At 37.7% G+C, this 25,691-nt stretch overlaps 1 protein-coding gene across 5 annotated transcripts in view; it reads left to right on the top strand.

Annotated features, from left to right (window-relative positions):
- Positions 1–25,691, top strand: part of IL15 (interleukin 15) — a 401,163-nt gene that overhangs the window by 292,047 nt on the left and 83,425 nt on the right. Inside the window, exon 1 of one of the 5 annotated variants that reach the window (XM_020989846.2) lies at positions 11,846–11,968. The exons of the other annotated variants lie outside the window; for them this stretch is intronic. The gene's annotated coding sequence lies outside the window, so the exon portion shown is untranslated. Of the gene's footprint in view, positions 1–11,845; positions 11,969–25,691 lie in introns of those variants that run through there. 5 annotated transcript variants of the gene reach the window in all.

Here is a 25,691-nt window from a genome sequence, read left to right as displayed (position 1 = left end):
TTGTACTAGTCTTGAACATTGTGTTTCTGAGAAGAGCTGAATCACTCAGTTGATCATCACACAAAGTTGCTGTTACTGTATGCAATGTTTTCCTGCTTCTGCTCATTTCACTTTGCATCCATTTGTACAAGTCTTTCCAGGTTTTTCTGAAATCTGCCTGTTCATAATTTCTTATTGCATAATTGTATTCCATTACATTCATATACCACAGCTTGTTTAGCTATTCCCCAATTGACGGGCATCCCCTCAATTTCTAATATTTTGCTAAGATGAAAAGGGCTGCTATAATTATTTTTGCACATGTAGGTCCTTTTCCTTTTTTTTATGATCTCTTTGGGATACAGACCTAGTAGTGGCATTGTTGGATCAAAGGGTATGCATAGTCTAGTTGCCTTTTGGGCAGTCCCCAGTTGCTCTCCAGAATGGTTTGATCAGTTCGCAACTCCTCCAACAATGCATTAATGTCCCAATTTTCCCACATCCCCTCCAAAATTTATCATTTTTTTTTGCATATTAGCTGATCTGATAGGTATGAGGTGGTACCTCAGGGTTGTTTTTATTTTAATTTCTCTAATCAAAGGTGATTTAGAGCACTTCTGCATATTTCTATGGATAGCTTTGATTTCTTCATCTGAAAACTGCCTGTTCATGTCCTTTGACTATTTATTAATTGGGGAATGGCTTGTGTTCTTATAAATTTTGAGTCATTTCTCTACATATTTGACAAATGAAGCCTTTATTTTTACCTGCTATAAAGATTGTTTTCTAGCTTTCTGCTTTTCTTCTAATCATGTTTGCATTTGTTTTATTTGTGCAAAACCTTTTTAATTTAATGTAATCAAAATTATCTATTTTACATTTCATAATGCTCTCTGTCTCTTTTTTGGTCATGAACTTGTAACTCACTTTCTCCTTTAAGAATTTGGATGCTGTACCACTTGGTGCATATGTTTAGTATTGATATCACTTTATTGTCTGTGGTACCTTTTAATGTTTCCTTAGCTCTTTTAATTACATCTATTTTTGCTTTTGCTTTGTCTGAGATCAGGATTGCTACCCCTGCTTTTTTTTTTTTAATTTACTTCAGCTGAAGCATAATAGATTCTGCTCCAGCCTCTTACCTTTACTCTGTGTGTGTTTCTTGCAAACAACATATTGTAGAATTCTGGTTTTTGATCCACTCTGCTACCCACTTCCATTTTAGGGGAGATTTCATCCCATTCACTTTCATAGTTATGATGACTACCTGTGTATTTCCCTCCATCCTATTCTTCCTCCCATTTGTACTCTCTTTCCTTTCACCCTTTCCCTCCTTAACAGTGTTTTGCCTCTGTATACCACCTCTCTTGGTCTGCCCTCTCTTCTCTCAGTCCCTCTCCCCCTTTTCTCCTCCCTTCCCACTTTCCTGTTGGGTAAGCTAGATTTCTATCTTCAAATGATTGTGTATATTATTCTATCTTTGAGCCAATACTGACGAGAGTGAGGTTCAAGTGATGCCCATCATTTACCCTCCCATCTGTCCCTTCATTGTAATGTTTTTCATTCCTCTTCATGTGAAATAATTTACCCCATTCTACTTCTCCCTTCTTTCTGTACCCAATGTACTCCTCTTTCTCACCCCATAATTATTTTTTGTTACTCCCTGAAATTCACCTTATACCTATACCCTCTGTCTATGTATATTCCTTCTAGCTGTACTATTAGTGTTGCAATTTTTAAGAATTACTAATGTCATCTTCCCATTTAGGGATGTAATCAGTTCAGCTTCATTGAATCCCTTACGTTTCCCCTTTTCCCTTTTTAGGTTTCTCTTGGGTCTTGATATTGGAGATAATTTTTTTTTGTTCAATTCTGTGCTTCTCTTTATGAAAGCTTGAAATCTTTCTATTTCATTGAATGACCATTTTTCCTATGCTCAGTTTCACCAGGTAGGTGATTCTTGGTTGTAGTCTTACCTCCTTTGTAGTCCTGGGTAATCCTGATTGTGACTCTCTGATTTTTGAATTGTTTCTTTCTGGCCACTTGCAGTACTATTTCCTTGACCTGATGGTTCTGTAATTTGGCTATAATGTTCCTTGGAGTTATCATTTTAGGATCTCTTTCCTGAGGTGATTAGTGGATTCTTTCAATCCCTATTTTGCCCTCTGCTTCCAAGATATCAGGGCAGTTTTCCTTGATTTCTTGAAAGATAGCTTCCTTTTGATTATGGTTTTCAGGTAGTCCAATGATTCTGATATTGTCTCTCTGGGATGTATTTTCCAGTCTAGTTGTTTTTCCAATGAGGAACTTCACATTTTCTTCTATTTTTCCATTCTTTTGATTCTTGTTTGATTGATTCTCATAATATCATTAGCTTTCACTTGCCCAATTCTAACTTTTAAGGAGTTGTTTTCCTCAGTTACTTTTGTGCTTTCTTTTCCATTTAGCCAATTGTACACTTTAAAGAGCTGGTTTCCTCAGTGGCTTTTTGTATCTCCTTTTCCATTTGACCAATTCTACTTTTTAAACAGTTGTTTTCTTTTTCCAAGCTGTTGACTCTTTTTCATAATTCTCTTGTATCACTCTCATTTCTTTTCCCAATTTTTCTTTTATCTCTTTTATGATTTTTTAAAGCTCCTTTTAGAACTCTTCAATGAGTTTTTTCTGGGCTTGAGACCACTTTCCATTTTTCTTTGGGGTTTTGACCAGAGATGTTTTCACATTTTTCCTCTTCTGAGTTTGTGTCTTGGTCTTCCCCATCACCGTAATAACTTTCTATGGTCAGATTCTTCTTCTCCTTCTTCTTCTTCTCCTCCTCCTCCTCCTTCTTCCTCTCCCTCTTCCTTTGCCTTCACTACCACCTCCTCCTCCTCTTCTTTTTCCTTATCTTTTTTGGTCTTTTTCTTTTCTTTCAAAATTGAGTTCTGCTCCCAGAGTGGAAGGATCACTGTCTTAGGCTCTTTGTGCTGGGGGATGTAGGTCCTGGCTGTTTACCTGGTGCTTTACTGATGTTGCCCTGAGGCCTATGGAAGGACCCTGCTGTGTGGTGTGCTGTGCTGAGGGGATAAAGTAGGGGGTGGTGGGTGCTGCTGGAGACTATAGTGGCCTGGCAGCTTACCTGGAGTTGATCTGGGGTCCTAGTGCTGGTGTCTGGCATGTACTGAGGCTGGTGGGGTATTTCTGTCTTTCTTCGGGGCTACGGTGAAGCACATGGAGCTCTGGCTGCTAGAGGATGCCTATTTGCCTGAGGCTGTGCTGAAGCATGTGGTGGTTCTTGGAGCTAGAGTCTGCCCCTTATTATGCTGAGCCATGTGAGGGGTCCTGGTGTTGGCTTTTGCCTGCTCCACTGCACTGGGGCTCAGGATCTACTGCTAGTTTGCTGAGGTGGGGCTTGCTGTTGGCTTGTTGGGGCACTTCCTGTTTTGAACTGTGCTCCCCTTTCTTGCCAATCTTGCCAATCTTCCAAGTTTCTTGGGCTTAAATATTGTTTCACCCCATGCTTTTGCTGGTTCTGCTGGTCCAGGATTTGTCTGGGGGCTCTATTTTATGATTGTTGGAGGAGAACATGGAACAGTTACAGCAATTTATTGCTTACTCAGCCATTTTGACTCCTGGAAGTCCCAGAGAACTAATTTTGAAATCTTCACAGATATCTTGTCTTCCCCTCCCCCATCTCCTTCCACCACCATCCAACAGCTGTGATGTAACAAATATGTTTTAGCTTTGATTTCCATTTCTACCCGGGCTGGGACCAATGAATTAAGTTCTCTAGGATGTAAATAATTTAAAAGGTTAAAGTTTCTTGCATGTGTAAATGTTGTTTATAAAATAAAACCTTTGACTCTGGTTTTTGTAGCTTCTACATATACTACATATTATTCACCAAATGCTTATAGTGTCTATAATACAGTATGTTGTTTGTATTTTCTTGAATGATTCTACATCAAATGAAGGATAATTTAGGAATACAAACTTTATTCTGGATGGGAAAACTGTTATTTTTCCTTTTTCTTTCTTTTTTAAAAAATTTTCTTTCTTTTATTTTTAATTTATGGAATAAAACAAGAATTTCTAGAACATAGTATAATTAAAAAAGATAATTGTGCATAAAAATACAAATCTTTTATATACAAATTGCTATTCTTTTAAAATATATAATAAAGTTTTCATGTAAATTTCTTTTTTTCCTTTTTTTCTTCCCTCCCCACTTGCCCTACAGATGGCTACTATTATACACAAATATGTGTGTGTGTGTATGTATGTGTATGTGTGTATAAAATCATTCTATACACACTTTTGTTCAATCAGTTCTTCCTCTGGATGTAAGATAGAGTCTTTCTTCCTATGCATTTGGTCATTAAGTTGGGTACTTATAATAGTCAGAATGACTTGGTTGATCAAAGTTCTTAAAACAATTTTGCTGCATTCTCTTGATTCTGCTCATTTTGCTTTTCATTTTTGTGCAAGTCTATCCATGTTTTTTCTAAGATCATTGAGCTCATCATTTCTTATAGCACAGGAGTATTCCATCTCAATCATATATCACACTTGTTCAGCCATTCCCCAATTGATGTGTTATTTTTCTAGACAGTTGGTATGATGGATAGAATAATGGACTGAAAGTTAGATAGACCTGGTTTCAAACCTTACCTCTGACACTTAATAGCTGTGTGACTCCAACCAAGTCACTTACTTTCTCTTGCCCTCAGTTCCTCATCTGTAAAATGAAGGGGCTGGATTAGATGGATTCTAACATCCTTTCCAAATACAATTTTAAAAAATTCAATTATCCTATGATCCTGTAGGAGCATGTCTAGTATTGTGGTCCCATAGATCTGATGGTCACATTAGATCATAGTGTTTTATATTTGGAATCAGATGACCTGGGTTCAAATATTAGCTCTGCTACTTATTATCTATGTGGCCTTGGGTAAATCACTATTGGTGCTTCTGTGCCTTAATATCTTCATCTGTATTATAAGAAGATTGGATTAAATCCTCTCTAAGGTTTCTTCTACATCTAAATCTATGATCCAAAAATAATAAATATTTATGCTAAGATTATTTAGTTCAATCCCCCTCTTTCAGAGATGAGAAAGTTGAGATTCAGTGTGAGGTCAAATGACTTTCCCAGAGTGATGCAATGGATTGGGACAGAGCCAGGACTCCATCCCAGATCATTGTACTATCCATTACTCTTTCCACTATAGCCTGTGACCAATTACTCTGTTTTACTGATTCAACCCCTTTACCAGGGCATTATTCAGAATATGAAATTTTAGTCATTTTCCCTTCTTTCACCAACTGTGGCAAAAGCCTGGGACTGAAGGTGGGGAGTCAGCAGTAGGTCAGAAAGCTGAGGTTAGAGGCAGGAGCCAGAAGACCAAAATAGGTCTAACAAGTAAATCAGTCTGACCCTGCAGCCAGAGCCAAAGCCAAAGAATATAGACCAGTAGTCAAAAGCATAAACTTGGGCTAAAAGCCAAATTGTGTGATGACACTGAAATGGTTCAGCACTGATGAGGGATGTGAAGTACTGGAAAAAGAGCATTGAATTCAGATCCAGAAGGCCTGGAATCGAATTCAGCCTTAACTATTTTCACTACCTGTGTGATTGTAAGCAAGGCACTTCATTCCTCTGTTCCCCAATTCCGTCATCTATAAAATGAAGTGCCAGATTCAATTCAATTCAATCAGCATTAATTAAACACCTTCTAATGCCAGGCACAATACTAGGTACTGGGGACCCAAAACCAAATGAAATAATCCCTGCCCTCAAGGAGCTTCTGTTCTACTAAATGATCTCTGAAGCCCTTTGAACCCCTAAATCCTGCGACCCAATTGTGCTTCTTTATTTTTTTGTTTCTGTTTGAGTAAGTCCCTTGAATTACGTCAGTAGTCATAACAGATCCTTTAGAAACTAAGGTTTCTTTTTCCAATTGAAGTTGCAATATTATTATGTAGAGTAGTTCATATAAACACTAAACAAATCACCATTATATTGTTTGGTAAAATTTAGAGATAGTAACTTCCAAATATACTTGGAAATTTTAGTCCTTTTATTTCCCTTCCCCCCATATAACATGAAATGAGGTCAAATTTCCTCATACTTTTTCTAAGATATGGTTAAATTTTTCCTGCTTTCTTGAATATTACTATCTTTACGTATAGAGTGCCGGGTAAGAAAGACAGATGTAGATGGTGCTGGTGCTCTCATTAATTCTAAGTGCATGTGGTTGGGGCAATGGTAGCAGCATCTGAGGACGTTCTGGAGAAGGGCTGAGAGCTGATACAACTATTTTTTTGTTTGGTTTCATGTGGTAGCAAAAGCTGAGCATGGATTGGAACTTAGTGTCACTTATCCTTGACTAGCAGTTTTATATTGGTATTTTCCCAGTTCTTTAATCATGCACACACATGTCTATGACAATTGTGGTTGATAGAAAATAGAATGTTAATTCCCTGTAACAAATTTGCCCACTAGCCATAACTCTTACTGTTCTTAGATGCCAAAATACACATTTTTTCTCTTGTGAGTAGACAAAAACTGAGATGTTCCTACCACAAGTTGTCTGTAATCTATGGAGGTGCAGGCTCACTAACCTGAAGATGGCTTGCATCGCTCTCTTGCCAGTCATAGGGCATGTCTAAAACATGATCCCCACCACTCCCTTTACCCATAATCATTCAACACTCCCTTATTCTGCTCTGACCTTTCTTGACAAAACCAATGAGTGAGCAGGCTTTCACCTTTTTCCTCTTCAACAGTTGGGCAGCCATCATTGGAAAAATCCCACTTCCCTTACCAGTATATGCACATCTTGCCTCCCATCTTAACTTATGGCAGTCAAAAAACACATCCTCACCCGCCTTTCTTTTTTTGGTAGGAGGAAGTGATTTTTTTGGTATTGAATTTATTCTGCTCAGCTAGCTACATGGAATAATGGAAGTAATATATGGAATACATGAAAGTAATACATGGAATACATGGAAGTAATGGAATAATTATTAACAAGTCTTATTTATAAGGTCTCCCTATCACTTAGGACAGAGGTGGTATGGTGGTATAGTGAATAGAGGACTGGACTTTGAGGCAGGGATTCCTGAGTTCAAATCTAGCCTCTGGTACTTCCTAGCTGTGTGACTCTAGGTAGGTCACTTACAGTTTGTCTGGTTCAGTTTTCTTCCACAATAAAAATGGGAATAATAATAATATCTACCTCACAGGGGTATGTGATGATCAAATTATATAATATTTGTAAAAAAAAAAAAAGCACTTGGGACAGTGACTGGCACATAGCAGATGCCATGTAAATGCTTACTCCCCACCCTACCCCCTTAGGACACACACAAATATTAAAAAATAAAGAGAAATTATAGTATTTACAATGGCTAGCTTGTAGTTATTGTACAAGCAGCAGTCAGTCAAACTGCTAAGTACATTTTATAGAATTTGTATTTTTTTTCTAAGGAGTCAGGAAGTAAATGCTTTTCAAAAGAAACTTGTGCTGTTGAGAATTTTGAAAATAAGTACGTGGAAATGTTTGCATTGTCATATCATTTTGTTACTAGAAAACTCTCATATATTTATACTTTTAAAAATTGGAAATAAAATTTTGTTTCATATCTAGAAATCTTTCAAAGAGTTGCAGTGAGTTTTGAATCCATTTGTTAAAGATATAAAAATGCAACACCTTTGAACTTGTTTGCGTGAGCAATTGGTTGACATAAGAAACATAGAAGTTCATCAACTGAACTTTTAAAAAATATTTACTTAACTGATTGGTGGGATTAAATAATGGATATCATGATTTAATAAGTGAAATAAACTAAGCACTTTCCCCCACAGGACCTGCATATAGTCCATTGTTTTGAGGTATCTTTTTTTAAGCTACATAAGTCACTAGAACCACATATTGAAATAAAAAAATCTTGGAATTTGTCAACCAGCAAGCATTTACGAAGCACCTAGTATGTACCAGATACTGTGGCAAGCCCTTGCACCAGACTGTAGAATATTTATATTATTAAGTGTTAAACTAAAGAAGGAACTAAACAAGCACTTATTAAGTACCTACTATGTGACAAGCACTGTGCTAAGTGCTTTATTAATATTATCACATTTGATCTGCACAACAACCCTGGGAGGTCTTTGCTATTATTATCCCCAGTTTGCATTCAGAGACTAAGTGACTTGCCAAGAGTCACATAACTAGCAAGTTTCTAAGGTTTTCAAAAATAATAAAGCATATTCAATCACATTACTCTCATTAGAAATATTGTTAATTATGTAATTAGTAATAAATGACATTTTGGTGAACAAAACATTTTTCTATCACTAAATATTTTGTTAATTTTTTTTAATCAAAGAACATTGGAGAACATTGCTACTAAAAGTCTGTACTTATAAATCAACCAATCTTTTCAAAAATAAGATATGAATTACAATGGATAATTAGTCTATTGACAAACCCTTGGTATTTCCATTGGGCATCTCTGTAATAGTGGCTAACACTGATTTTCCTTCTAGATGTGCTTTGGTCTCTCCTACCCAGTTGCATTGTCTTCACTTGTTATAACATCATGGCTAACTCAACTTGGTCATATGTCTACCTGTGTTTGTTTCTGGATGTACCAATTTTGTTCCTTGATATAACCCACACTTTTCTCATGTTGAAAAAGAACAAATGATCTCGATTCCCCAGGCTTTGGGAGCAAGCTCAGGTAACTAACCTTAATAGATTACAACCAATTTGGTGTCTTTTTTTTTTTTTACTGATTTTGGAAGGGTCCCCTGCCACTTTAATTTCTTGCTTCCTGCTGTCTTTGGATTGAGTTCTGAAATTAGCGATGAATAAATAAAGCAGAATAGAAACAATCTCATAAAAACTTCACATTTAAACAGAGCTCTAACTAGTAATTTTCACACTTGTGGCAAGTGGTAGCAGCAAGTCGGGGAGACAGGTAAGCTTACTTTCGTGGTAAGGCTGGCAGGGAGACAGAAGGAAATATTATATGGAATGAGTTCGCCATGGGATTGGGGCCAGGCAAGGGAGAAATCATACCTCAAAATCAGGATGGTATTGTGGTAGCCCTTTAAATTTCCTTCCTGGAAGCTTGATTCATGGTTCTGAACTTAGTAGCGTCTTTAAGTTTTATGGAATTTCTCACTGCCTTCCAATATCACCACTGAATCAAAACACAATTATTAAGACTTTCCCATCTCCTTACTTTCTCATCTAGGGACTTATAAACATGGGAAGAAGCTGTAAATGCTGAAATAGTCTTTGGGAGGTGTTCTTTATCCCCAGCAGAATGACTATGCCAGGCCAAGTGGGGAATCATTTCTCTTCCTTAGTCATGGACCACTCGTAGATTGACTTCCTAGTTGTAGATCAAGGGATCAGGAACTTGTGGCAGGAAACTCTCACTCCCACTTAGTCATTTCTAGCTGGACTTGGAGTAGCTGTTTCCAAGACTGCTTTCATTAAGTAATCTGATTCCAGCAGGGCTTACACAGTTCTCAGGTTGAGTTAGGCACTTTCCAAAGTTGTTTTTAGCTCTCAGGGGAGTATTTTTAGTACACTGAAGCAATAATTTGCTAAAAGGCCTGGATGCAGCTTACCAAAGTGCCTTCATGCTCCAAAGTAAGTAGTTTACGTACTGGGAAAATGATCTCAATAATAAGATTGAGTGCCTTAAATTGGTATGACATCTTTTCACTAGAGAACTGAACATGCTTTTGTATATTAGAGTGAGCTCTCTGTAGGAAAAGTGTTAATATAACAACTATGCCTTGTCATTATATAATAATTATTCTCCTATTTTAGGTAGAGAAACAAAAGTTTGAGGATATAACATGGTCTAGGGGGAAAAACCATGAACTTGGAGGTCATAGACCTGGGTTCTAGTGGCCACTTGATCCAACAAGTGGTACCTGTGTGAATTTGGCTCTTCACCTTGCTAAGACTCAGAAGTTTCTTCATTTGTAAAATGAGGGAAAGTTTGGTGATGGAAGACTGGAAGTCAGCAGAGAGATTAAGGCTGTATAATTAGACCTGGGAAATATTTGAGTAGAAACAACAATTGAAATTGTAGGAGCTAATGAGATTATGAGGGGCAGCTAGGTAGAAAGATGGCCTGGAGTCAGGAAGACCTGAATTCAGATCCAGCCTCAGATACTTACTAGCTGTGTAACCCTGGGCAAGTCATTTAACCTTGTTTGCCTCAGTTTCCTCATCTCTAAAATTAGTTGGAAAATGAAATGGCAAAACCTTCTTTGCCAAGAAAACCCCAAACGGGGTCATGAAAAATTGCATATGACTGAAATGAGTGAATAACAAAAAATGAGATTACAAAATTATGGTATAGAGGGAAAAGAAAAGAGAGTCTAGACCAGACTCCTGGAGGACATCCAGAATAAATGGTCATGAACTGAAGGAAAATATAACAAAGGATAATGGGAAAGAACATTCAGATAGGTAGGTAGGAGAAAAACCTGAAGGGAACTATGTTATAAAAACCTAGAGAGGTTTTCCTCTGCTAGGTAGAGATGGTATAAAAAGCTGTGGAGCGGTCAAGAAGTATGGAGACTGAGAAAAGGCCATTCGATTTAGTAATTGAGAGATCTCTTTGAGACAGGAATTTCATTTGGATAATAATGTTGGAAGTCAGCTTGCTGAAGGTTTAGAAGTAAGAGAAGAGAAGGTAGAGAGACCTATTGTGGATGACTTTCTCCATAAAGGGAAGGAAAGACATAGGATAATAGCTAGCTGGGATGGCCAGACCAAGTGAAGTTTTTTAAGGCTGGGACAGACATGAGCATGTTCATAGGCAGCAGAGAGAGGATGAAGATTAGTTGAGAGAGTTAGGATGATAGAGGAGGTAATATGCTGCAGAGGATGGGATGGAGAGGGATCTAAGGGTATATGTGGAGGGGTTTGCCTTGGCAAGAAAAACCACCTCTTTATGTGAGATGAGTGAAAGAGTCTCTTAATCTTATTGACAATAAGGAAAGAGACATTAGACAGATAGGAGAAGAGGGAGTTCTCATCAAATGACCAAGTTTTTCAGTGAAGTATAAGGTGAAGGTCCTCAGCTGAGAAGGGAGGTTGGCGTGCTATAGAAATCTTGAGGAAGGAGGAAAATATTTTGAGTAGTCACTGTGGGGAGTGGGAGAGTAAACCAATTGCCTTGCTTCAACCAAGGCCCAGTTGAGATTATGTAACAAATTTATAGTAGACCCATGATTTAGTGATTTTCTCTAGCTCTTCTGCAATGGCATGGGAATGGGAGCAAAGGCTATATGAATGATGGAACTAATCCAAGGTTTACAGTGTGATAGAACAAGAAGACAAAGGACTGGAGTATGGAAATGGTATATAGGTGAAATAGTTTCCCAAGAATTTGAGATAGGGAAAGAGAATATAGCAAATATAGGGGTGATGGCCTGGGAAAGAACTGAAGATTGAGAGATTAGAAGTCCTGGTGAGGATGAAATGCAGGGCATAGGGTTGTAATACAGAAGGAAAGATGAAATTATAAAGGATTGTGATCAGATAAAGGAATTTTGGGTTTTATGAACTTTGAAATGGATTATTTGTGACTGATGGCATGATCATCTTTGTGTGTAGCTGAGGTAGAGTGTGGGAGTCAGTCATGAGAATTGAGTAGATTGAAGAACTGCAAAGTTAGGGTATTTGGGAAGTGTCAATATATACATTTCAGTCTCCTAATATGAGGGCAGAAGTTGGGGCTAAAGAGAGACTGTGAGCCAGGCCCTGACCTCACTGAGGAAAGTAAGAAGAATGTTTTGCAGGTCACTAGGTAACAGCTACCAGAATTTTGATTGGGTGATAAATATGGATTGAAGAAACCTCAAAGGAGGAGAGGTTACTGAGTGATGGTGGTAGAAGTAAAGCCTGGAAATAGCAATACTTTGCTATTAAGAATGCTTTGACTTTTCCCTAATGGCTACTGAATTAAGGAGGTATGAGTGAAAGTGATAGAAAGGGTGGGCAGAGGTACATTACATTCAGGAGGGATCCAGAGCTCAGTGAGAGTCAGAAGGTAGTGGGAGTGAGAAAGGAAAGGGTTTAAGATAAAAACAAGTCTGTTAATTGTGAAGCAGATATGCCAGAGAACACAATGTCTGTGGTAGGATTTGAACTCCCATCTTCCTACAAGTCTAGTGATCTGACCACTATACCACATAGGTACTAGCTGCCTCATGGTGATCCAGTTGTCATTTGACCAGGGTAGAGTGCAGCAGAACTATTATTTCTTTATATCCTCATCATTTAGCCCAGTGCCTAACACATGGTAAGTAGCTTATTAAATGTTTATTAGCTAACTGAGCTAGGATAACATGAGCTTTTTTAGTTTCCATATTGTACTTTTATTCATATTGACCAAACAGACTATGGAAATCCCTTCTCCAATTTACTTTTTTTAAAAAACAGGAATTACTGTTTTTGCCATGTCTCCCCATTCTACATTTATGAAATTGTGTTTTTGAAATCAGGTGTAGAAATATGAGCTGTAATTAAGATGCCAAGACTTCAAGGTTCTTCTGAGATCATCTTAGTCCAACACATAACTGAAGATTCTATAGAATCATCACCAAGTGTCTATTCTTTTGCTTGAATAACTTTTTTGAAGGATAATAATTCTCTACACCCAATTTTTCAAGGCAACTACATATGCTTTGGGGTACTGCCAATCCTAGGAAGTTTCTCCATACATCAAGCCAAAATGTGCCTCTCTATACCTTATGTTAATTTCTCTTAGTTTTGTTCTCTGGTACCAAGCAAATTAATATGGTGTCTCTTCCACATAACATCAGTCAACAAACATTTATTAATCATCTACTCCATGACAAGCATTGTGCTCAGAGCTGGGGATTTCAAAGACAAAAGACAAAAACTTGCAGTCCCTGCAAATACTGGAAGGCAGCCTTCATTTCCTTCGGAGAGTTTTCTTTGTTCGGTGGATCCTTATGTAATTAGATGCCCCATTGCAATTCAAAGTAAAAGCGCCATTGGCTTTGCATCATGGATTGGGATCTAAAGATAAACTGCCATGAATTGGAAAAGTCCAATGCTACAATTACTCTGGTTACAGCTTAGTATGAAGGTATTGTTTAGAAAAAAAAAGTAGAAAAAGAAGATTGCCATACATTTACATATGATACAAACATGTCTGTACTGAAGGTGGAGGCAGCTAGTGGTCCAGTGTATAAAGCCTCGGGCCTGGAGTCAAGAAGACCTGAATTCAAATCCAGACTCAGACACTTACTAGCTGACCAAATCACTTCATGTTTGTTTATCTCAGTTTCTTCTGTAAAAATGGGGATAATATCAACTACCTCACAGGGTCATTGTGAGGATCAAATGAGGTAATATTTATAAAAGTGCTTAGCATAGTGCCTAGTACATGGTACGCACTATATAAATTGTTATTCACTTCTCCTTCCACTTCCCCTTGTAGTATAAAGGCATTCAAGGAGATATGTCTGAAATAATTATTTTCATGTTGGAATAAGAAGCGTAAAACATTTAACTTTCTTTGAAAATTGTCAAGTATGGTAATAACATAGGTGTAACATACAGTGCCTGTGTAAAACTGATTTACATTTATGCTTATCGGGGCTGACAGTACAGTAATAGGACATACTCATCATTGCATACAATCAAACTTTATTAACCCTTCAATGAATAAACATCAAATTATTTAAGGGCAAACCACTAACCTAAAAGTCTGGGTAAGCATGTTCCATTCTTCTGCTTATTACAAGATTCCCTCTCTGCCCATAGCCTCTAAGGTGGCATTCTGAAAAGACTCCATCAAACAGAACTGCTTTCAACACAGGATGATCACATTTCCAGGTGGAAAACACAGTAGTATGTCCTAGTCAGAAGTGGGCTGATGCCTGCAGCCTCCAGGGGGGTTTATGGTTCTGGCTAAGGGTATTTATAAATTACATCTAAATTCTGATTGGTGCTATATTACCTAAGCTTATGATGAAAGGAAATTATCAAGAAAAGCTAACATCATTAGCAAGTCTTTATTACTTGTTTACCAGATTTGAGGCATACACACTATATAGTAGGTGTTTACCAAATTTGGGGGACATATATCATTGCCAAATTGTACACAAGTGTTTTTAGAAAAAAATACTTACATAACAAATACTTAGTAAAAAATGGGGGCTTAAAACAAAATGGAGTTGCTCATTCGGTTAAAATGCTTATTCATACTATATTTCATCACCTTCTGGTTGCTGGCTAGTTCTGAAGTCTGTGAGATGATCTATAATTAAGATTACAGTAGTCACTAAAAATGTCCATCTAACAATTCCAAACACTCGGTGCTTACTTACATCACTTAGAATTAAGACAAACAGTATATGTAAGTATTAATATCACATCAAATTTTAAATATCTAAGTCCTTGATGGACCAGGGTAATCTCCAGTCAGGATTTTTCCAATTACCCCATAGTCTTTCACACCAGGTCTTGTACATATCACCTATGTACAAGAAGATGTTGCACAGATTTTTTAATCTCCCAGTTGCTGTAATGGCCTTCAGTTCTTGGGCTAGTGCTAATAATCATGCCATTTATATTCTTTCCCTTTGCAAAGTCTAGCCTAAACTTTTAATTGTCCACACCACCTCTTGGGGATGCCTAAGCAATTGTTGCTGTCTTTTGGTAAGGTTCAGTTGACTTTAAGTCAAGGCTAAAGATCTTATCCCCTACTTGCAATGGGGCCTCCAAGAAAGACATAATAATACATCAGCAGCAATAGGATCATGAAGACACTGATGCTGAAATCACAGCACTTGCACATATGTTAAAAACAGAAAAGAACTTGACAGATTTCTGTATGTGAGTTGTCTTAAAGTGACCTGGAATAATTCACCAGGTCCAGCTGTAATATATACTGTATTCTGATTTCCTTCCCCAGTAGTTTCCATGGAATCAATTGGTGTTGGGATGGATTTGTTCCACCACTTTTTGATTTCTTTAGTAAATGTCTTCCCTTTCTCTTCTGAATCAGTTGAGAAGGAAGAGTTAATACAATTTCAAAATCATCTGCAGGTTTAGGATGGTTTCTCATAGTTCTCTTAGTTAGCTGGCTCACCACTGTTCTAACCATTGTTTTCCAGTTGGTGACTTTTGTTTCCTGAGTCTCAAATATTCTATTGAATCTCACTGTCATCTCCATCTGTTTGGGAGTTATATGCTAAGTAATAGTTCTACATAATTCCTGGGCTTCAGACAGTTCTTAACATTGTGGGTTTGAAGTGTGAACCTTGATTACTCTTAATCGTTATAGGTGGACCGTAGCAGCCTATCACTAAACTTAGTCCTTCAGCAGTGAAGTTGGTCTCAGCTTACCTATGAGTATGTGTGAAGTCTAATCCCAGGCATATATATTTGTACATGTCTGGGATTAGACCGTTAGACAATATTGCTTATGAAGTTTATCATTTGGTAGACCAATGTAATCTACCTGCCAGACTGTTCCCAGAGCCCAGCCTTTAGTGATGGCTGTGAGTGAGTTTCACTAATGGTCTAGATTTTTGGCAAACAGAATAGAAGAGTATGGTGGACTGTATTGACATTTTTCATATCCTTAGTCCCATCTTTTTTTTTTCTATCCAAGACTAGTGGACTCAATGTCCAAGGATCCAATTTTCTGTGTGTCCATTTCACTGTGATTCCATCTCTCTTACTATCCTCTTTTACTTTTCTCTACCTCAGTTTGCTAATATAGTCCACCTCAATCCACTTTTTTTCATCTGTTTTCCCTTTGTTACAAATTGAAATGTGTCCAACCTTAATCTTCAAATTTGCATTTGCTATGTGCTCCTTCAGTTCCTTGCCCCAAACCGTGAGGGAGGTGACACCTTGATATGCAAGTGAATTGGATTTAAGAGAGGGAGAGATGTGCAAAGTCACCAGACTCACTTTCTCCTCTGGAGCCATTTGGGTCCAGTGGCCAGATATAGATCAGGACAACTGGAATGGCCCAGGCTGTAGTGGGAGACCTTGGCCTTTTCAAGCTAAGGTCTTTAACAGGTTTCCTGTCCAAATATCATTGCTCCATTTAGCTAATCCATTAGCAACAGCCTCAGTCACTATAAATTACAATACCATCAAGGTTTTCCTTAGTGGTTCTGATCACAACAAAACACTGCCCTTAATTCAGCATATTGGGCTGACTTTCCAACCCCTTCTTTGACTCTTTGGTACCCAGTGAATAGGCTGAGGGCTACTCTTCATCACTTCCTGGCTTGTGGAGTGATAATAGCACTTCTATCAATGAATCATGTATTGTTTTTGTCTGTCATCTCTTGACAGGTTGGGGACCAGTCAGCAAGGGGTTTGCCTACTCTGGTGACAACCCTTTCTTGCAGCTTAATTGGCATATTGCTGAGCAGTACAGGTCTCTCTCTCCTTGAGAAAACAACTCATCCTTGTTTATCTAGCACTGGATCTGTCAGTTATAAGCCATTTTTACTTGAGTAATGATTGCATGATGACTCTTCCAATGTGGTTATCAGAGATGATTTTGATCCATGCTAGTATAGGAAACAATGTTCATAGTATCAGTAGTATATCTTGGGCTAAACCCTCTTAATGATGTGATATACTGACAAGGCCATTTTTAAAAAATAATAGTGTATTTGAGGTAAGGACCAGTCATCTTTTTGGTCCAAAATCCTACTGGTATATAAGGCTTCATTATTCCTCTTTGACTTGGTCCTCAGGGATCAAGTCATACAGTTTCATTCAAATCTGACTTCTAGTCTGAAAAAGGAGTCTGAACAAATCAGAACAGCAGCTGTAGCATCTCATAACCTCTTTTATTTACTCTAGTGCTAGCTGTTGTTTCAGACCCTAGTCAAAAATTTTGAATTTCCTCATGACCTCAGTCACTGGGGCTAGCATTGTTACCTAAGAGTGCAATGTTTTGGTTTTTTTTTTTCCATAGACTGTACAATATAACAAGTCATTATGTTTCTTTTTTATCCTTTAGGGGTTTCAAGGTTAAGTTACTTTTTTTTTTTACCATTGCTTGAGGAATTATACTCCTTTCAAGATCCAAATAATAATTAGAAACTTAACTGATGAAGTACCCTTTCCATAATTTCTGTGGGACAACTGCCTTCCTTTTTTTATTCTCTCAGTAATCCTTTCTCTAAAGGCAAGTACCTTTGTAAATTTCATCTAGATCTTTTCTATACAAATTATGACACAAAACTGGGCTATTGACAGATCCCTATGGCAAACTACAGGATGTATGTTGTATTTCCTGCCATGTGAGGGCAAATTGTTCCTGACTTCTCTAGCCACAAAGAACTTAAAATCACTTAAATCAGTAACCTAAAACCAAGGTCCATTGTGTCCTTTAATTTAATCGTTTCCTAAATATTAAGAAGAGTTCCCTTTATGAGTTCAATCTTGGCATTAAATTTCCTATAGTTCACTGTAAGTCTCTATTTTCCCCTAGTCTTTCACAGTGGCCAAGCCAGAGAATTATAAGGGCTAATCATTTTCCTAATTATGCCTTCCTTTTTCTGTTTCAAATCTTTCACTATATTGTAGGGATTTCCTAATCTTCTTCTTTGATTCTATACTAAGGGGTATTTATAGCTTGCTTTGGGCAGCCAAGTCTACAGGATCCTATGAGACTTTTCCCATCAATAACTGAACATTAATTTTTGGTTTCTGCCATAGGGAAGAGTTTTTACTCAATATATCAATTCCAATTATTGCTTCTTCTGAACCTGAGATAGCAACTACTCTATAGATCCCCTCAGGTCAAGCTGTGATTTTTAGCTTTCTATATATTTCCCAACCTGGGGTTTTAGAGTCTCTGAAATCATTTATTCAAGTTTGGTTCATTTTCTGTTACTGAATCTATAGCTTCCATAACATGGTCATTTGTGAGCTAGAATTTAATAGAACTAACACGTGGTGATCTTCTCCCTTATTGTATCCAATTACTAGTGTCAGATAAGGGCAAATGCCCTCTTATAAGAACATGAGTGGACAGCCAAAACCCTATAGAGAAATCAAGCCCCCCACATGTCAGGGCTCAGGTCCTAGTTTCAGCCTGGTTGACCTGTACCTACAGTTATAGAAATCTAAAATTCCATTAACTTTCAGCAATACTTTCCTAAACCTTAGGCTTCCTTTTGACTCATGCTGGAGATTCTGATACTAGACAAAGGTCAGTACTTTGTATTGTCCCTGTTTATGTGAAAATCACTAGTTCTAATATTTCTGCTGTTGGGGAGTCAAAATTGAATTGGATTAATTTTGTAATACTTTTAAAAGCACATTTTTTATATTTTTTCTTGCTTTTTTAGGGCTTCAAATCTACAGCTGTCAGGATATTATCTCTCTTTTAATTCTTTTTTCTAACTCTGATCAACCCAGGACTGAGCCTTGCAAATCACAGAATTATACTTTTTTTTCCACATTTTAATTTAATATTCTACTTTCTTTTCAATAATGCATCCCCAAACATGTCTGGCACATAGTGGGATTTTAGTAAATGCTTACTGACCAACTCTATTTCTCCATTTCCAAATCATGTCCCGATCCATCTTCAGAATTAGTTTACTTCTATTTTGTTTGAAGATTGCCAGGTGCGGTAATACCATAGAGGTTCTGTGACCTCTGCTACTTATAATTGTTTTTAGTGGCACTCGGCCCAGTCGATTTTCCCTTATTTGCACTCCCACTAATGTGTTCACCCTTATTGTTGGTTGTTGCTATTATTGCCATACAGCAAAATAACCTCCAAAGAGCATAGCTCCTGAATCTCCCATTGTTAAGTAGGATGCATGGTGATTGGATTTAGGGGAAGGGGGGACATTGGGCATCATTTAGTGATCTAATTCCTTCATTCTACAGATGAAGATCCTGAGGCTCAGAGTGGGGAATGACTTGGTCAGGGTTATAGCTTTACTAAATGTTGTACCTTCCCACCCCTCACCAAGTAGAATATAATCTTCTTGAATGTAGGGCCTATATTTTTTTTCACTTTATAGCCCTAAGGCATAGTAGAATGCCTTATACATAATAAGTACTTAAAAATGTCTTTTGATGGATCACCCTTGGGAATGAATGAATGAATGAATGAAGAACATAGATTTGAACTCTGGTCCTCTTCCTCTAAATCTAAGGGTTTTTCGACTTAGCTTGATATGTGTGTATTAAATTCCTGTTATATGGTAGGCAAGTATAAATAATATAAGTGTATAAAGGCAAAGTGAAACAGGCTATGCCTTTAACGAGTTGCCATTCCACTGGGGATGAAGGGATGGTCAGGGACACAATGTGTACACAGAAAAGTAAATATACCAAATACTTTATGGACATTATTTTTAATATCATACATTTTGTTGACATTATTTATTTTAATATGACACTAATTTCCCCCAGTATGCCTTCCCTTCACTTTCCTAGACAGTCATTGCATATAACAGATAAGAATGTGTATGTATATGTACATTTATGTGTATGTGTGTGTGTTTATGTGTAATATATACAGGGTAGCTAGATGGTACAGTGGATAGAATACCAGGATTGGAGTTAGGAAACCTACGTTCAAATCCAGCCTCAGACATTTACTAGCTGTGTAACCCCTGGGCAAGTCACTTAACCCCTATTTGCCTCAGTTCCTCATCTATAAAATGAGGAAATGGCAAATTAGTCCAGCCACATGGACTTTTTTGTCCATGGGGTCATGTAGAGTCGCACATGACTGACTGAACAACAATACTATATACATATATATATATATATGTATATATATATGTGTGTGTGTATGTATATGTGTACGTGTATATCGTATCATTTATTAAGGGAGGAGTAGTGTGTCACAGTGAGAGGGTGTTGGAATGGGAATCAGGGACCTGCGGTTTGGTTCTTGGCTGTTGCTGAAATGCCTCTGTGACCCAGCCCAAGTAATTTAGACTCTTGGGTCTCAGTCAGCTCATCTATAAAACAAGGAGTTTTGATCAAATGATGTCTAAGGTCCTCTCTAGCTTGAAATCCTATAAAACACAGTGACTTCAAGAGGGAGAGAGGTCAAGGAAGGCCAGTCCCTTCAGGATACTCTTTGAAATATACCAACAATCATAGGTTAAGAAAGCAGAAGTTTTCTAAGCCAAGTCTTTAAAACACACACACACACACACACACACACACACACACACACACACACCCCAGAAGTGTTCATATTTTCTGGAGCTAGTTACCTTATTAGTTTACTTGACCCAAAAGTTCACAGGAAGCAATATTTTCATGGTGCTACTGAGCAGAAGCAGAAGCAGCTTTGTCCATTTCTGGTTGCAGTGCTGAGTCTGGGTCCATGCCAATGGCTAGGGCAGAAAAACTGAAGGCTAATAGAAAGCCACAAGAGGTCAGATATTACATGAAAATTTATAGTGAAAGAATACATTTTTAAAAAGTTTTATTAATGTCTTTTGTTTTCACATCATAGTTATTTCCTGTTATGCCTACCCTCTCTCTCCCTCTCTCCCCCTCCCCACCTCCCCACCCCCCCACCCCTGGGATCCATCCCTTGTAACAAAAGCAATAAGTAGAAGCAGCCGGTCCAGTGATGGTGTTTGTATGCCACATTCCATATCCATAGTCCCCCACTTCTCTGGGGAGAGAAAGAAGAAATGTGTACTTCTTTTGGACTAAAACTGGTCAATACAATGAAGCAGGGTTAAGTTATCTTTTAGTTGTTTTTTGTTTATGATTGTTGTCATAGAAAAGATGGTTATATGGATACAATTGTATTGATATCTTTTGTTTTAAATCTTGACCATTTCCTATCCCTACCCCTACCCAGCAAGTCTTCCCTTTTAGGACAAAGGATAAAAAAAAGAGAGAAAAAAATTCAGCCAAACCAATCAATACATCAGCTATGTTTGATGTTATATTTGATATTCTATACCCATGGTTTTCACCTCACTATTTGTTATTGTTCAGGCATTTTCAGTTACGTCCAACTCTTTGTGACTCTGTTTTGGGTTTATTTGGCAAAGACACTGAAGTGGTTTGCTATTTCCTTCTACAGCTCATTTTACAGATGAAGAAACTGAGGAAAACAAGGTGAAGTGACTTGCCCAGGGTCACCTAGATACTGAGTGTTTGAGGTCAGATTTGAACTCAGGAAGATGAGTTTTCCTGATTCCAGCCTGGGCACTCTATCTACTGCAACACCTAGCTGTCCTGCCACCTCAGCATATATAAATAGAAACATACTATACCATATATATAAATATATAAATATATATATATATATATAATATATACACACACACACACACACACATACACACACATATATATGTATATATGTATATATATATGTATACACACACATACACATTTATATTTTCATATAACTTTAATTTTCCTTAGTATTGCTTCCCTTCTCCCTCCTAGAAAGTCATTGCATAAAACAAATAAAAATGTATATATGTATATGTGCAAAATATATACGTATATGTCTTTATATATATGCATGTGTATAATTATAATATAATATAATAATATAATTATAACATAACAAATAATTGTGTATAATAGATTATGTACTTATAATTATATATAATTAATATATAGTGATATAGCTGTGTATATATAAATAAGGGCCATTAACTTTGTGAGAAAATATTTGAAGGCATGGCATTGAGGAACTTTCCCATTAGAAGTGCTTCTGTATTTAACAGAGATTCAGCTGTTGACTTTAAAAAAAAAATTCTTTTTCATTACGTAACCCTAGTGCAAAATCTGAGGATAGGGATGGTAACTTGGGCTCCTGTGTCTCTGTGAGGGATTGTTAGAAAGCAGCAGAAAGGTTGGGAATTCGGTTGTTTGCCAGCAGGAGCTATGCAGTATAATTAAACTGTCGTCCTCACTGATAGGTTATTACCAGCAGGTAATAAGATATGTGCATCATTGCAAATTGTTGTACAGTATTTCATGCAGCAACAGACGAGGTACGTCTTCTGTGGCAGCTCAGAGTGATCGTTTGGAGATTGTTGCCATTATGAGGGTTATAAATCACCATCTACACTTTAATAGTCAAACAATTATCCATCCTGGAAGTGCTGGAAAATTGTTTTGTAATGAACAGGTGATTTTGAGGATGAAGGACGGTATTTGTAAAGATCATATTTGAGAAATATCAGGAGAATTCAAAGAAGTATTTGCATTTTCAACATCTCAGCGTGGCATCCGTATGGTACAATGGAAAGATTTGAAGTCAGATGACCTAAGTTCAAATCCCAGTTCTTCCATTTAGCACCAGTGGGACATTGGGAAAGTCATTTAATATTAGTCCCTTTCCATATTCAAATGAGGAGGTTGGACTCAGTGGCCTTTAAGGTCCATGCAGCTATATGGTATGTGACTGGTATGGCTTTTGTTACAAATGTTTAAAGGAGAAGAAAGCTGTAACCACTGGTTGTGCAGAAATGTTATTTTAGGTTTTTATCCTTTTCTATTTTTTAAAGAAAAGATTATACATTTAGTAATTGAAAATTATATATTACCCATCTCACTCTCTTCACTTTGCAGAGAAGGAAACTGAAACCTGTAGATATTAAGGGACCTACCCAAGGTAACACAGATAGTAAGTAGCAGATCCAGGATTCAAACCTAGGTCCTCTGACTCAAAATACATTGTGCTGCCAGTACTTCAGTCAGTGGTGGTGTCACCAGGGCAGAGCAGAGCTGTCACTGTGCTTTTGGCAAAAGAAAGATGTATTGGTGCCACTGGATCAGGCTAGAGGCTGGGTAAAATGGATGACTTTCACAAGCCAGGAATAATGAGATTGCCCTTGCTGAAACACACTAATGAGCAAAGCAGGGATAGTATTAGAACTTGACAGATAAGACAAACATATATAATACAAACCTGTCTGCTGCCTTTCCCCCCCGTTCTTTATGTTTGCTATATTCCCTCTTCTCTCTTAACTCATACAATTGCAGTTCATATTTCCATAACACTTTAAGGCTTATATATGATCAAGATTGAGGTATGTAGGAGTTAGAAGGGACTTCAGGCCATTTGATGAAAGCTACATCTGGACACTAGCCCCTTGGACAGCATCCCAAAAGAGAAATCCTCTGGATATTGCTAGAGGACCCTTTGTGTGTGTGTGTGTGTGTGTGTGTGTGTGTGTGTGTGTGTGTGTGTGTGTATGTGTGTTGGCAATTGGGGCACTGCCTTGGAAAGCAGTCCATTCTACTTTTGAATAGATGTAGGTCTCTCTGTAATTGCTTCCCATTATTCTTTGCTCTGCGCACTGGGACCAAGCAAAATAAGTGTAATCTTTTCAACTTTTTGGTCTCAGGACATTTTTCATACTCTTAAAAATGATTGAGGACTCCTCAAAGAGCTTTTGTTTATGTGGATGATATTTATGGAGACTTGCCATGTTAGAAATTAAAAAGATCTTAGTATTCTTATGAAAATATTTTTGACCTTGCAGACCCCTTGAATGGGTCTTGGGAACCCTCTGAAAACCACTATTCTCAATTGTTCTTTCAATTCTTGAAGGCAGCTATCACATCATCCAGCAGCCTTTTCCTCTCCAGGTTAAACGTGCCTCGTTCTGTTAAGGAATCCTCATGTGGCATGATCTTGAGGCTACTCATCATTCAGGCCACTGTTCTTTGAATATTCTTCAACTCATCCATGGCCTTTCTAAAATGGGACACTAACTGAGCTCCTGAAAAGGACAAATTGAAACTGGGCTATCACTTCTCTTATTCTGGACCATCTTCCTTGCCTAAGGCTAACATCACATTAGCTTTTAGGGGTGCCTTATCATACTACCGACTCCCATGGAGCCTGTAGTTCATTGAAGACTCCAGTGTTTTAAGGTGAATTACTGCCTAGCCATACCTCCCCCATCTACAGATTTCATAAGCATGTCATTACTAAAAAAATTTAAATAGCACAAAGCCAAGAACAGATAGATGGCTGGTGCACCAGACTAAGACCTCCCTACAAGTTGACATTAAGCTATTAATCAGTTACCCAGTCCACTCTACCGTCTTCTAACCCACATCTGTCTGTCTTGTTTACAAGGACTATGTAATACTTGTTGTCGAATGCTTTGTTTACATTTTAGTAAGTCCCTATATTGAAAACATTCCTTTGATCTAGCATTTCACAAAAAAAAGTACAAGGTGAGCCTCTCATGAGATGTTCTTGATGAAGCCATGTTGGTTCTTTGTGGCCACCACTTTCATTTCTATATGTTCACTAACTCTTTTATAATGTGTTTTGCAATTTTGCCAGGAATAGATGGCATGCTCACTGGCCTATATTGAGGGGTGGGGAACTTGGAGCCTCGAGGCCACATGTGGCCCTCCAAGTCCTCAAATGTGGTCCTTTAAATGAATCCAAACTTCACAGAAAAAAATCGTTTTATTAAGGGGATTTGAAGGATTATTAAGGGGATTAAATACAAACTTCACAGAACAAATCCCCTCCGCCACTACATTCTTCTCTTTATTCAAAATTAGGGGTGGAGCCAAGATGGCATAGTACCAACAGGGACTCCCCTGAGTTTCCCCAAATAAGGAAGCAGCCACCACCCCAGGACCGTGCTCAGGGATTGGGGCTGGGATGGAGCTTCTCTCTCACCCCAGTCACAGACTTTTCCTACCGACCTTCTAAGTTGTCTTTGGCATTTGTGGTTTGAGAAGTCTGGAAACCACCACAGCTGCCCGTGATTCAGTCCCCTGAGGCCTGCTCTATGTTGCTTGCTGGGGTCTGTTTTGCCTGTGCGCCCATGCCAAACTGTACTCCTCTTCCCACCCGACGCAATATACCTTTCTGATCAACCATCCAGGTTGTCTTGGGCTGAAAATTTGTTTTGCTCTGTCATTTTGTGGGTTCTGCCATTTTAAAATTTATTTATAGACATTTTTTTACAGGTATTTGGAGGGATTTGGGGGAGAGCTCAAGCAAGTCACTGCTTTTACTCTGCCATCTTGGCTCTGCCTCGGATGTAAAATGATTTCCTAAAAATTAGAATTGGTCAAGTGGAAAATAATAAAAATCCGAAGAATGAAAAATAGGAGAAAATGTGAAATGTCTCATTAAAACAACAACAACAACAACAACAACAAACTGACCTGGAAAATAGATATGAAAGAGATAATTTAAGAATTATTAGACTTCCTGAAAACTATGATTAAAAAAAAAGAAACTAGACATTATCTTCCAAGAAATTAACAAAGAACACTGCCTTGATATTCTAGAACTACAGGGTAAAATAGAAATTGAAAGAATACACCCCCATCCCTGAAAGAAATCCAAAAATGAAAACTCTCTGGAATATTTTAGCCAAATTCCAGAGCTTCTAGGTTAAGGAGAAAATATTGCAAGCAGCCAGAAAGAAACAATTTAAATATTGTGGAGCCATAGTCAGTATCACACATGATTTAGTAACTTCCACATTAATGGAATAGAGAGCTTGGAATGTATTCTAGAGGGCAATGGGAATAAGATTACAACCAAGAATCATTTACCCAGCAAAACTGAGCATAATCCTTGAAGATAAAAGTGGTTATTTAATGAAATAGAAGACTTTAAAGTATTCCTGATGAAAAGACTAGAGATGAATAAAAAATTCAACTTTTAAATATAAGACT

The sequence above is a fragment of the Phascolarctos cinereus genome, unplaced genomic scaffold, assembly GCF_003287225.1.
Source record: "Phascolarctos cinereus isolate Bilbo 61053 unplaced genomic scaffold, phaCin_HiC Scaffold_9;HRSCAF=440, whole genome shotgun sequence".
Taxonomy (NCBI): Eukaryota; Metazoa; Chordata; class Mammalia; order Diprotodontia; family Phascolarctidae; genus Phascolarctos; species Phascolarctos cinereus.
The sequence above is the reverse complement of the archived record's forward strand: the minus strand, read 5'-3'. Positions and strand labels throughout refer to the sequence as shown.